This window comes from Haliaeetus leucocephalus, unplaced genomic scaffold (assembly GCF_000737465.1).
Source record: "Haliaeetus leucocephalus isolate CR32 unplaced genomic scaffold, Haliaeetus_leucocephalus-4.0 Scaffold273, whole genome shotgun sequence".
Taxonomy (NCBI): Eukaryota; Metazoa; Chordata; class Aves; order Accipitriformes; family Accipitridae; genus Haliaeetus; species Haliaeetus leucocephalus.
This window is the reverse complement of record NW_010972709.1, coordinates 4,439-17,265: the sequence shown is the minus strand read 5'-3', so window position 1 is coordinate 17,265 and position 12,827 is coordinate 4,439. Positions and strand designations below refer to the sequence as shown.

Genomic DNA, 12,827 nt, shown 5'->3' with positions numbered 1-12,827 from the left:
CTTCCTGAAGTTCCTAATAGTTTCTGAAGTTCTCCCAACAGCCAGACTTTAAAGGCAGCCAGACTTGGCAGTGTCAGCTCCCATATTGTCTGTGTAAAGTAGGCTGCCCTGTTAGCTGGGCTCAGATCTTCTCTTGGGATCCTGGCTCATTCCAGATGAGATAGCTCATTCCAGAAGGGAGTCTGACAGTGACATAGTAGTGACATGTACTAATATGTGAACTTCAAAAACCACCATGGGACCAGTACACAGGCATAAGCCAAACTGACAGCGCAGAGACTGGGATGAGCTATGCTAGGATCCCCAGACAGCTCGCACATAGTCACACACAACCTGTTATTTAGAGCCTATTATATTTAAATGTATTTTCCTACCTCTCCCACTTATGCACACATCTCTTCCATTGGAATGGAGTAAAGACATTATTTGTGAGTTTTAACTTCTAGCTACCGCTGCACACTCATCCGCAAAGAATACCTTTTTGCAAGCTCCCATCACTATGTCCCTCTGCTCATTTCATCTAAGAATCCAACACGTTGTCCCATTCTGTGGGCAAGTGTTCTTAATTCTAATACACAAACAAGATGCTTGCACATGTGACTCATGCCTTAGTTGTAATGATAGTGAAGCTTAAAAGTGACAGACAAAAGCTGAGACAATTATTTTGAGTGTGAGACTGTGAAAGAAATTGATGAATCCTTAGTAGCAGTGGTGTGCTGCAGACTACGAAAACCCTTAAAAAAAAAATCACGTTATCAGATTTATAGGATCTTTTTAGGTGCTTTTCCCTTTTCTTTACATACCACCTTCTGGCTTCTGTTCAAGTAGATCCATTAGAGATTGGGCCATGCATGCATAAAAACTTTTGGGGAAAAAATTGTGTGTATTTGCAGATGTGTGTGTCAGGGGGGCAGGAGGAGAGCGGGGGAGAGAGAGAGAGGTAGTGAAAACAGTTATGTGCACACACACCTACACACAGATCCTCGCAGTTTTTTACATTAAAATTGTGCATGGCACTGTGAAGAGCATCCCCGGGCACTTTTGACATCTCCAACTGAACTTGAGCTTGGATATTTCTTGGGCCCTGGGTATTTCACAAGCAAGTGCTGACCATGATCAGCAAATACCAGTTTGTTTGTTAAATGCTGCTATTGCTTCTTCCATTTTGTGCAGTGAGAAAATTGTGGTTTAGAAGGACAGAATGGTGTATGACAGTTTTTAAAGAGGAAGTTTTTAGGGATCACCTTGCTAAAATGTCTTGGCTAGATTATTGGCAAATCATTGCTTAAGAGGAAGTGTTACAATGCAGAAACAATTGGTTTGTGGTTTTTTCCCCCATTGCTGTAGATGAAGGTTTTTACTGTCCACTTCGCTGTATAGTTCTTTTGTTAGAAAGAAGGATTTTTCTACTCAGTCCAATCTTTCAGCTTGACCTATCAAATTGTGTTTTGCCATTTATTTAAGCTCTGCTCAGTGGAGCAGATTTATGAGGGAGTCAATAGCCTTATGCCCAGCATATGCACCTGATTCCCTCCCAGCCTATGTTCTGCTCTTAAACAGGTAAACATTTAGAAGATATTACACTTAGCAGATGCATTGAGATAGTCATTAACTAAGCACCATCAGGCCAGGCAAACAGCAGACGCTGTTGAGGGATGCTAGCACAAGTAGATGAGGTCAATAACATGAATTATTTCAAATAATATTGTATGGAGGAACACTTGTGTCCTAAGAGTTCATGCAATCAGTTCTCCTAAAACTGTGAGAATGGGGTAACCATGCCTCTTTTAACCTCCATGAGGGGAAAACAATGCCTGTCATTTCTTCACTCAAGCCTCTGCTCTATGGATGGTTGTTTTTTATTAATCTCCTGAGCTTTTCAAGCCTACGTCACATAAAACCAGCACAGCATGAGCTCTATGCCTAGAAGAGGTAAAGTGGCGTCATCTGCACTCAGGCCTTACTATACATTTTTACAGAGGTCCCAGCAAGTCAGGCCTAAGCGAGAACATGGCCAACCTTGCTAAAGTGTATTGATTTAGTATCTTTCCTTCTAAGACCTCACTGCTGTACATCTGCTTGCTTTGTCTGTATTTTGAAGTGCCTTTGCCTTTCACACCAGTTTTAACAGATAGTTAAAATGGTATTGCAGTTTGCTGACTCTGAATCTACAGGAAGGAATCTAGCCTGTACTCTATTCTTGGCACAAATATTCCCATTAACACACGATTCATTCTTACCTGAACTACTCTCTGATTCATTAAGTTTCATGCTAAAAGATGGTTTGCAGTTTGCTGTAACTTCTGCTCTATTTGCAGTTTTATAATATTTAAGTCCAGCATGATAAAGGATGGATTATCTTCTTTTCTGTGTTCGTGTCTTTTGGAAAATTCAGGAAAGAAAAATGCTGAAACAACCTATTCATAATCTCAAAATGTAGTGTACTCCAACAATTCAGAACCCTTTACAAAACATAACCCCACAGAGAAAGCTAACATATGGTACATAATTCAGTTGCCCATTCCTTATGCACAGAGAGACTTTTTTTCTTTTTTTTTTCCTTTTCTCCTTTTTTTTTTTTTTTTTTACTTACCAGCCATGCTTCCTTGCTCCTCTGTGCCTTGGACTTTGTATTTCTGTGAGCAACTGTAGGCCTGTATGATAAGACTTCAAGCTCTGGTTGTGTGGCAGCATTTATAGAGAAAACTTTAGGCCTCTCCTTATGTTCAAACCAATTATAAATCACATTAGGTGGGTGAGGCAGGTAAGTCATACCAGTGGGCATGTAAACTTCCTAGTGACCATATATTAGCTCATGGGTTTTAACACATTGCACTTATGCAATTCAGGCTATTTATCCAGAGGGTTGACTGAGATGCTTAGAAAAGTACAGCATTTAATTGCATACCTGGAATCCAGAATTTCACATACAATGATGCATCACTCGGGAAGGGATATTTTTTGAGTCAGTATGAATTAGTATCTTTTCCCAGTATGATCCACAGATGAGTATTCATGCAATAAAAGTATATATTCATAATAAAATTCATAGGGTTCCCTCCCTATGAGTGTACTCATAAGTCTGGAAAAAAACCCCCAAATTTTCATTTACCTCATCAGTCATTTTTGGGGGATCACCACAGTAATGCCTTTATGTCAGCCCCTCCTTAGAGTCTCTGTGAATTATACTAATAGTATTAATGCTGTAAATATAATGTAAGCTACTATTAACTTGATAAACCACTGAATGCTGAATAGCTCTGAGGAGTGCATGTCAAGTGGTAACTCTCCCTGCACAAAGAGAAACTTCATCCTCATAAAATAAAACGCTTATTTTGTAGCAGGTATAAATTACAACTATAATTTATGCTTCTATGGTGGTTAGTCATCTAGTTTCTGACTATAAAGACACAACAATAAATGTTAAAATACTTTGATCTGCACATATAGGACATTTTATAGATACAAAGAAAATGAATCTGTTAGCATGGCCTCACAGTATTTCTTTTTTTCAGGCTAATTCTTCATTTTACGTTATCAGCCCTCTAGCAATTTGATCATGGATCTCTCTCTCTCATTCCTTATACAGGAACTTCCATTTCCTTACACTTACACAGATTTGAATAAGGTATTTTGTCTCATTTTATTATTACTTCATCTCACTTATCTACAATGAGGAGAAGAGACTGAAGCAATCTCAGGAATGTTAGTGCTTACCTTGAAGAACTTGAAGGGCGGAAATTTCATAAGATCAGAAATGGGCAAGCACAGTATCTATGTATAAAATGGGGCAAGAGGCATGAGAAAGAGGTGAGAAATTATAGTTGACATCAAGTAGTTTGGTGTCAATTCCTGGAAAATACCGAAATAGATAAACTTGTTAGCATCTAGAAGATGATTAACAGCTAGCATGGAGTTGCCAAGAAGTCAAGCCCATCTAATTTTTTTTCCTTGACAGACCAATACACCAGAGGACAAGTAAGGAGCGTCAGCTATCATACATACTGACTTTGATTTGCAACAAGATACCACAAGGTATTTTCGTAACTGCACTTTGGAAACAATGATTACACAAGATTTCTATTAGTTAACTGCATAACTCGTAAAAAAACAAATGCTGCATTGTTTCAATGGATCACTGTCAAACTAGAAGGGCATAGTGACTGAAGCACCACTAAAAGCTGCCTTGGAGTTTTGATGTTTGTTAAATATGCTCTTTCTGTTGTTAGTAAGACTTCAGCTGAAGTACTATGTTAGCCCTGGGCTAACCTCAGCTGGATAATGTCCAGAATACAGAGAATGGAGAGCTTAAAAAAATTAGAGGATAAAGTAGGATCAGTCTAAAACAGACAACTGCAGAGATATGGTGATGATTTTTGAAAAAGGTGAAAAGTGGTTGTAGAAAGAGGAGACCAACTGAGGAATCATGGTCTTAAAAACTTTAGTCTTTGACTAAACACACTGAAGTGAAGCATAAAATAAAAATGTTGGCAGTGAAGAAAAGTACTCAGCTAGACCCTTTAGGTTGGTTGTAAAAATGTTACATCATTTTTTCCATGGAGATTAAGAATGGACTGAAGGCACGTTTGTCAAGGATAATATATATGTGTGTAGTTGAGCTGTCCTTGGGAAATTTATTTTGATGTCAAAGCTGTGACAATGACACTTTTTCCCCCTGTTGCTTACTCTCGGTACTTGACGCTGAACTGTGTGATGTAGAGAGGGCCTTAGCAGGGAAACTACATATTCTGCGTCCAGTGTTGATTCAGTCTCATTTGCCTTGCTTTATTGCTGTGACTGACTTAGAGTGAATAAACATTGCATTGTGTCCTATGGTGAAGGGTTACCAAGTTCCTGACTAATATGACACACAAGCCTGCAGACTTCTTGCATGTCATGTTCATCTTAAGAACTGCTCATTTCAAAGAAGTAATAGAATGTTTCACATAGAAACAGAGAGATGTTAGCACTGTATCTGTCCAGTGTTGCATCAGTTGAGATTCCTGTTTCTGCCAGTATAAACCAGTTCACAAGAATCACCAGGAAGCCCCACAGCAGTCTTTCTCGATTATCTTGTGAAGGGAAAATCTGTCCTACATTCAGTCACTTGGGTACTTGTTCCCTGAAAGACGGAATTTACGTAAGTGACCTGAAAATAACCACATCTTTTTTCTTGTGCAGAGAAAAGCTGCCTCCTTTTTTAGAATCCATTAAAGTTCATTGGTTTTTTTGTACCTTAGAGCAATGAGTTTCACACGCTAATTATGAATTGTGTAAACAATGTTCTAAATATTTCCTTTCTTCATTTAAGATCCACTAGTTCTTACATTGTTGGGGTTAAAAGATACCCATGGCTTTGCTTCACTTTATTGTTCAGTGCTTTGTATTGCTCTAGAATATCATGTCTTATGATATGATATTATAATCCTCCAAATTACATAATTTCAGACTTCAGTCTCTTTTCATGCTGATATCTTAGTTTGAATATGTGATGCATTTCTGAAACTCGTTCAATTTCTTCTGTGTGCTTTTTGATATAAAGGAAAAAGAATTGAACTTGATGCAGCAGGGAGAATACGCTGACAATAAAATGGTGACAATTTTTAGTATCTCCTGTTCTATTTTTTATTAATGCTTTTTTTGTTTGTTTGTTAATTAAGCATTTGCTCAGCTCAGCCCACAAGAATGTATTTGTTCTTCCTATAAAAAGGAATGGTGTAATAATGAGATGTAAAATAATGAGACCCTGGACAAGATGTTTAGCTGTGTAGATGGATAAAAACGGGCACATTGGAAATCTTGCAAAGAGAGGCTGCACAACAATCTGATGGGTGGAATCTATAATAAGAAAGGATAGCACTGGAGTGTATGAAGTGAACTTGCAAGGGACTCATAAATAGCACGCTCAGTGAGCTGATAATCTCAAAGAAAATGATGGAAAGGCAAGCAGAATCAATTTTTTGAGATGGAAGAGAATACTGTTATTAGAGAGAAGCCAAACAAGTGTGAAAGACTAAGGAGCAGAACTAAGGAGATCAGGAATTGGGATGGAGCACAGCAGGAAGTGGAGAGGAAGATGGGAAAATTCATATGTTTGAGACAAAAGAGAAATTAAAGATGGAAAGTTAGGCAGGAGTAAAGTAGGAAAGTTAGGCTAAGGGGAATGGGAGAACCACACACTCTGAAATTTTTTTCATGGAAGAAATATTCCCCTACAAGAGGAAAAAAGATCACAGAAATGAAGGAAACTAGGGATGAGTCAAAGATGGAGAAAACTGAACCAGAATGATGGTTTTGTATTCATTAAAGCGCAAGAAGAGTAGAACTGAGGAAGAGGAGAATGAAGTTTGAGGAAATATCATCAGGAGGAGTAACTGGGGGAATCCCTAGCCTGGGGATGGTTGGCAGGAATATGAGAGAGAGAGAAAAAAGATCTGGGACAAAGGAAGCGGAAGCTTTAAGAGAATCAAAGACCAAATCAAGCAAGAAAAGTGAGGAGATGGTGAGTAAAAAAGTACAGCATCAGCATATATATAAATACCGTATTTCAATTCCTGTACTGAAATACAACATGCTTTCTAAAATAGAATTAGCAAGAGCTAGTGTAAGAAAACTCATGTGCCCATAGCTTTTCCATGTTTTCCAGTTGCATCTGCTGGCCTAATAAGTGACTGTTTCACCCTGCAGATGCTGTTTCTGTGTAATCTTGGACCATTACAGCTACAGCAACAGTACCACTAGAATAGCATTGGTATTTTGGCAATGCTGAATTTGTCCTAAGAATTTAAAGCAGTACTTCACCTGGAACTAAATGCTTGCATCTCTGTCCACAAATCCTTTGACTCATAACTAGACATTTTCTCCTTTTAGCAGAAAATCAGGTAGTGCTATACACTGTGGCTGTGCATAACTAGGATGTTTCAGGTAACATTCCACAATTTGCCAGCTCCTTTGGCAGTGGACTGGTTAGAGCTGGACTTCAGGTCCAGCTCTAACAGTCGGCAAAGCAGGAAACTGCCAAGGACAGAGGGTGCTGGGGAGTCAGCAAGATGCTGTCTTTTTTTGCATCAGAGTGCTGGAAAAGTTACAACAGTTGTTACTGCTGCCAAGCAGGATAGACCCTGCTGTCAGGGGTGGCAACTACTGCGGGAGTAAGGGATGCTTCTCCCAGAAGCAGTGGTTACCATCCATACCTCCTCTCACACCAGCAGTCCTTTTTCTCCTAGGTGCTCCCCACAGCTGTATCGTGCATCTCTGTCCCTTTACTTACTCTATTTTCTTGCAGCAGATGCAGTCAGACAGGCACTTGGACGTTTAGAAGGGCTATAACTAGATAGTTAGGAGTTCATTGTATATTCCATAGTGGATAACTGTGTCTGATGCTGTCTCTAAAAGAGAATTCTTTGGAATCTGTGAGTGCCAAGGAACAGGTCATGCCCACAGTATATGGGGCTACAAACACTGTATCACAGTTTTGAGAAGGTTTTCTCCCCAGTCACTGGCATAGCATTAACCTAAACTAACCAAACCTGTTCTGCAGAATCTAGCACTGTACACAAGTGCTGCCTCTGTAGCTCATCTTTACCCACAGCCACACAACTTTTCTCAGTTTCAAATCAGACTGAAGACATTCCGGGCCACCAGTGTGGCATCTTACTTAGCTTTGAGGCCATCCTGTGCTTGTTTTTAATTCCTCCAGCAATAAAGCATCCAGTCAGTTTGGAATGCATGACTATGCCTAAAATAGAGTATAATCCATTTAGTTCCCAAACTAGACTGAATCTGAGTCTGACTGGAGTAAAAAGAGTGAACAGGATTTGGGGAGAGATCGGTGAGCAAGAAACACGATAATCAAACCAAGGGACTTTCTGAGGACTATTTCCGAGGCAATAGATCAGCCTATATTTGCACTTTAGAGAGTTAAGTGAGCCTCATTGTAGATTTAAAGAAGAATTAAAACATTAAAGAAGCTGCCTTGTTTGTTTCTTTTTATGAATGAGGCAAATGAAACTTTTCTAGCTGTACAAGAAGACAAGTGCTTTCCATTGTAAGAGAATGGTGGCTGCTCTCACTTGTAACCATGAGATAGGTTCAACAGCAGAAACTGACTGTTTTGGACAGGATTTACTTTTGAAAGTCTGAAGCCACATTTCACTGAGAAAGAGGGGAAGGGACATGGGTAAGTAACATGTTCTTATTTGCAGATATTATGGCTTTGAAACTATCCATTTTGTGTCCCTGGAAGCATAATAATTTCATAGCAAGAACATCCGTAACACAGCTTACCTTGAACTTTTCTTTTTTTTTAAAGTTAGTATCTGTAGTGAATAGTATCGCTGTTTTATAGCTGGGGAAACTGGCAAGATAGGTGCCATGACTTGACAGTCTAAGTAATGTGATATCCTAAGTCCCATCCCAGTACATTACTGTCAGCCCTTTTGTCCTATTTAATCATGTCTTTTATGATAAAAATACTGGAATAATGTTTCCCTTTGGAAGTGTTTTGAGCAAATAACCTCATAATAAATGATACTGCAGTAATTTATCCTTTGCGTTTAACAGAATAATCATTGGCATGACTCGGTGGCTACACAGGGAAAGAACAGGTCACCGGTACCAAATATCCCCCAATTTTTAACCTACTGCTGCTAGTATTAACAATAACAACATTGACTATGGCAAATGATTCTGCAAATGATTCTGTCTTTTTTCTTTCCATTGAATTTAAAATATTCAGTAGCACTCTGAGAAGCCATGAAATCTACAGGGTTTTTTAACCTGAAATTCATGCTTTGCATCTGAAATATGGTTTCTAAGCCTCATGTATTCAGGTAAACAGAAATATTCATTTTCTTGGCCTCCCTCTGTTCAGGTTGCCTATATTAGCACAGTTGTGCATGTATCACTGTACAAAAACATTTAGGACATTTCCTGTAATTTCATACTCGGGGCTAGTTTTGAGAAACTAACTTGTTCTAACAGTTATTTCTTCTTTGTGAACCATGAAGTAAGAAGTTATTGGTCTAACGGCAGAAACTGTAAGTGTGCCAAGTCTCTTCCTTTGGGCAAAAGAGGGAAAAAAGTATTGCCTCAAAAAGGCAAGCTATTTCAAACTTGCTGTGTCCTCACTTCCCTAAATAGCTCGCTCTCTTCTTTGACGTTCTTCTGTAAGCACACGCTATTAGGTTTTATTGAAATTTTTAAATAATCAACTGGGAGCAGCTACTGATGTAAAATGAATATAGCAAAGCTAAATGTCAGACTGTATAGAAGGGGGAGGTGATTTTATTTTAAACAAAACTGATTTCAGTCACTCATGCTCATTCTCCTATAGATTTCATTTAGTCAGTCTTTCATACTTCTTTTCCATACCCACATTGTAACAAGGATGAAGATGTGTATGTCTGGCTAGTCCAACCAGGATTATCTGTGGTGAAACAGAGGACAAAGGATGCCAGATTTGGAGTCACCATCATGTTTCCTGCATTCTTGTTGCTGGGTGACCATGTGCTCATTTTGGAAGTGCCTTTTGTACTCTTCAGGGACCCAGGTCCACGAGTCATTAAGCAATGCTGTTGATTGACTGCCTGTCCTTCTTTCTCCTGTGAGTTGTCTATCTTTAGTTTTAGGCTGTCCTTTGTTTTCCCAGTCTGTGTGTTTCAAGAATCTGACTGTGATCTCAATGACCTGCTGGTGCTGTCAAGTCAAGCCATTCTTTTGTCCCTTCTTATCTTGTCATTTCTTCTGGTGCTTTCATACATGTTTCTGAGTGTAATTTGTTCATTTCAGCCTGAATGTTTCTATTACAAATCTCTGCATTATGAAGTGCATCAGGTCACACAAATGAGCTAAACGAGGGAAGTACAGTGTCTCAAACAGGTGACGAGCTATAGAGAGGATCCTGGGCTAAGTACTGTAGCTGTCACACTGAAATTACATTTGGAGGCAGTTTTGTGCTGGTCGTTCTGACAGAATAGCATTAATTACCAATGAAAGTCCACCAGTGTAAACTAGCTCACTCACTTGTTAAGGCATGAGGGGTACCTGGGTTTTTTGGTGACTTTTTGGTCAGCAAACTCAATGCTATAAACATTTTTGGAAGGAGGACAGTGAGATGAACCCTCTGGAATGACTATAAGTATATCAGTGCTTCTTTTGTATACTATTGCTCCACTGAGCATTACCCAATAATAACAACAGTGCTATACAGGCTTTTGTAAGAGGAGTACCTGAATTTAGGTACTGGTAACTGAGAGGGTCTACACTGTTCTTTCATCTATGGATCTGGTTTTGGTTGAATAATGGCCTATGGTTCCTGGAAGCTCATTAAATGTCATCCATCTTGTAGGTAGTTAAAAGATTGATAGAACTAGGGGCTTGCTTTGGATGGTTCTGTTTGTACTCTTTCATACATATGTTAAAACAGAAAGATACCATGCTTAGTTTTTAGATTGTCATGGCTGAAGTTGAAGACACCAGACAAATATAAACAAGCTAAAGTAATAAAATCAAATAGATCCAATTGAAAGCTACCTCCATCTCCCAACGATAGAAACCAAGTTTCTCCTGGTGATTAGGAGAATAGCTCACCAACATGTACTGCAAAGACTGTATATGTAACATGAAGTATGATACATACACATGTATTTTTGTGTGATGAAGCATTATCTTTTAAAAGCTACAAGGTACCAAGTTATTATCCTAGGTAGATGGTTGTCAAGTGACCGAGGCTACGGAAGAGGAAGTGGGAGAACTATCTAAATTATAAAGTTGAGAGGTCAATTTCAGTAAGGCTCAATTAGTGTTACCCCAGGAATTGTAACTGGGGAAATGGGAAGACAGATAGGTAGAAGAAAGATTAAAGCTTTATGTGGAATAAAAGTTTCTTCTTCTCAACTCCAATTTAAAGGAGCTTTAGGAGAATAAGGTAACTGCTAGTATCAGCAGACTGCGATGAAAATTACCGGAAAGGATTGGAATAGAGCTGGAACAAGGAACATGCTGCTGCTTTCACTAAATTTAAATAGGCAGTTGTAAAAACTCCTGCCTTAAAATTCCTCAGACAAGGAAAGCCTTTTACAATAAGGATTTTCACATTCACTGATACTATGGGAGAGGCACTGTTACAAAGCAGAAGTGAGTGAAAGTGAGTACCAACAGCATTGGAATTGGGTTACTTTGGGGTTGGATCAAGACTTCATCTGCTCTGAGAGAGACTGTTTAGTAGCAGTCTGGACTATAGCAGTCTTTCGCCCTTGATAGCCTGGTTGCAATCCAGTCTGCTTACACCCTCCTGAAGTACTTAATTTCAGGGAAATGAGTAGGCAGCAGAGTACTATCCACCCAAGTGGGCACTAATATTAACATATAGGGATTACTGTACAGGTGTTATAAGAAGTGGATCATCTCGCCTGTGCGTTACCTGAACAACGGGCAGAGCACAGTTACATCCAAAATGTAGACACAAAGTTCCAGAAAAATCAACCTCTAAAGGCTTGTTAGGCTAATCTAACTACTCCTCTTTCTCTCGTATGAGAAGTCCAAATATAATCCTATTCTGCCCCTAAAATGGGGCGAGTGGGAGGTGTATTTGTGGCTTGTATATTCTCATTTACCTTGCTTGTACATATTAGATTGGCCTATACACTTATATACTACCTTTATTTTTTAATGTTTTTCTGCAGAACATTGATTTTTGCTTCCTTTATGTTTCTGTAGGGTGATGGATTTGCTACATCTCCATCACGAAGCGCTGACAAACTTACAATGCTGTATACAGAGTCCGAGTTGAGACTGAGGAGTTGAGATACGTGGAAGAATATCGCTTAGGAGCAGCTGCTAGCCTTGACTGAGCCCTAGGCACTGGTGAGTACAGCTGATTTTGTCTGACTTGAAGAGGTTTATTGCAGTTGCAGAAATGTTTAGTCTGGCTTTAACATCCTACCGTAATGATATATATGTGTTTATAAATTGCATTTACCCTAGAACATTAGGGAATGACCACACACTGCCACAAAGAACTACAGGCTATTATCTGCAGACCTTTACGAGCTATCACAAGGCAAGAGCAGTCAGGAGAATGCAAACAAATACCTGCACAAAGGCCCTCGGAGCTTTGAGCTGTTCAAAACTTCCACCAACCCCCAAACTCATCCAGCCCTGCCCCAAAGCTTACAACTGCCCCCCCCCGCTATCCAAACCCTGCCCCAAAGCTCCCATCAACACTAAAACATGCCACAGCCTGACGCAGGGTCCCCAGAGCTCCCAGTGGCCACCCGACAGTACCCAAGCCTCGTCCCAAAACTCCCACTGGCCCTCGATCACCCCAGGACACGGGAGACTCCCAGAGGCATTCGGGACACCGCAGGCCCGGCCGGGGAGCGGGGGCAGCTCGCAGTCCCCTCAGCCCGGCCCGCACGCCCCCTCCCCACCCCGTCCCTCTGGCCAATCGGTGAACGGTTCCGCGCAGGCCAACGGAAAGCGGACGCCGTGGTGCACGCAGAGGTCTCGTGCAGGCGGAGAGTGCCCGCCCGTGCTACGCTGCTGCCGCCTCTCCGCTACGGCCCAGTACTGCGTGTGCCCGGGACTCGTCTAGGGGCACAGCCGCCTGCCGTGCTTACTGCTGCCCTCTGGTGGGTAGCCTGCGGTACTGCAGCCGGTTGAGTGACGCATGCGCACTGCAGGCCGTGTGGTCCCTGCTGGCTCCTGTTGATCTCAATGCAGTAGTGCAGACAACAAACTCGCGCAAGCGCAGTTTGAAAGGGGTCGCTCTCTGGTGCCCTGCCATGCGCCTCACGGAGGCCGGGCGGCCTCTGCCGCTCCCGGCG

General features: G+C 40.7%; 1 long non-coding RNA gene across 2 annotated transcripts in view; it reads left to right on the top strand.

Annotated features, from left to right (window-relative positions):
- Window positions 1-11,706: 11,706 nt before the first annotated feature.
- Window positions 11,707-12,827, top strand: part of LOC104832926 — a 5,156-nt gene continuing 4,035 nt past the window's right edge. Inside the window, exon 1 of one of the 2 annotated variants that reach the window (XR_774482.1) lies at window positions 11,707-11,865. This is a non-coding gene — a long non-coding RNA (uncharacterized LOC104832926). The remainder of the gene's footprint in view (window positions 11,866-12,827) is intronic. The other variant, XR_774481.1, reaches the window with a different exon arrangement.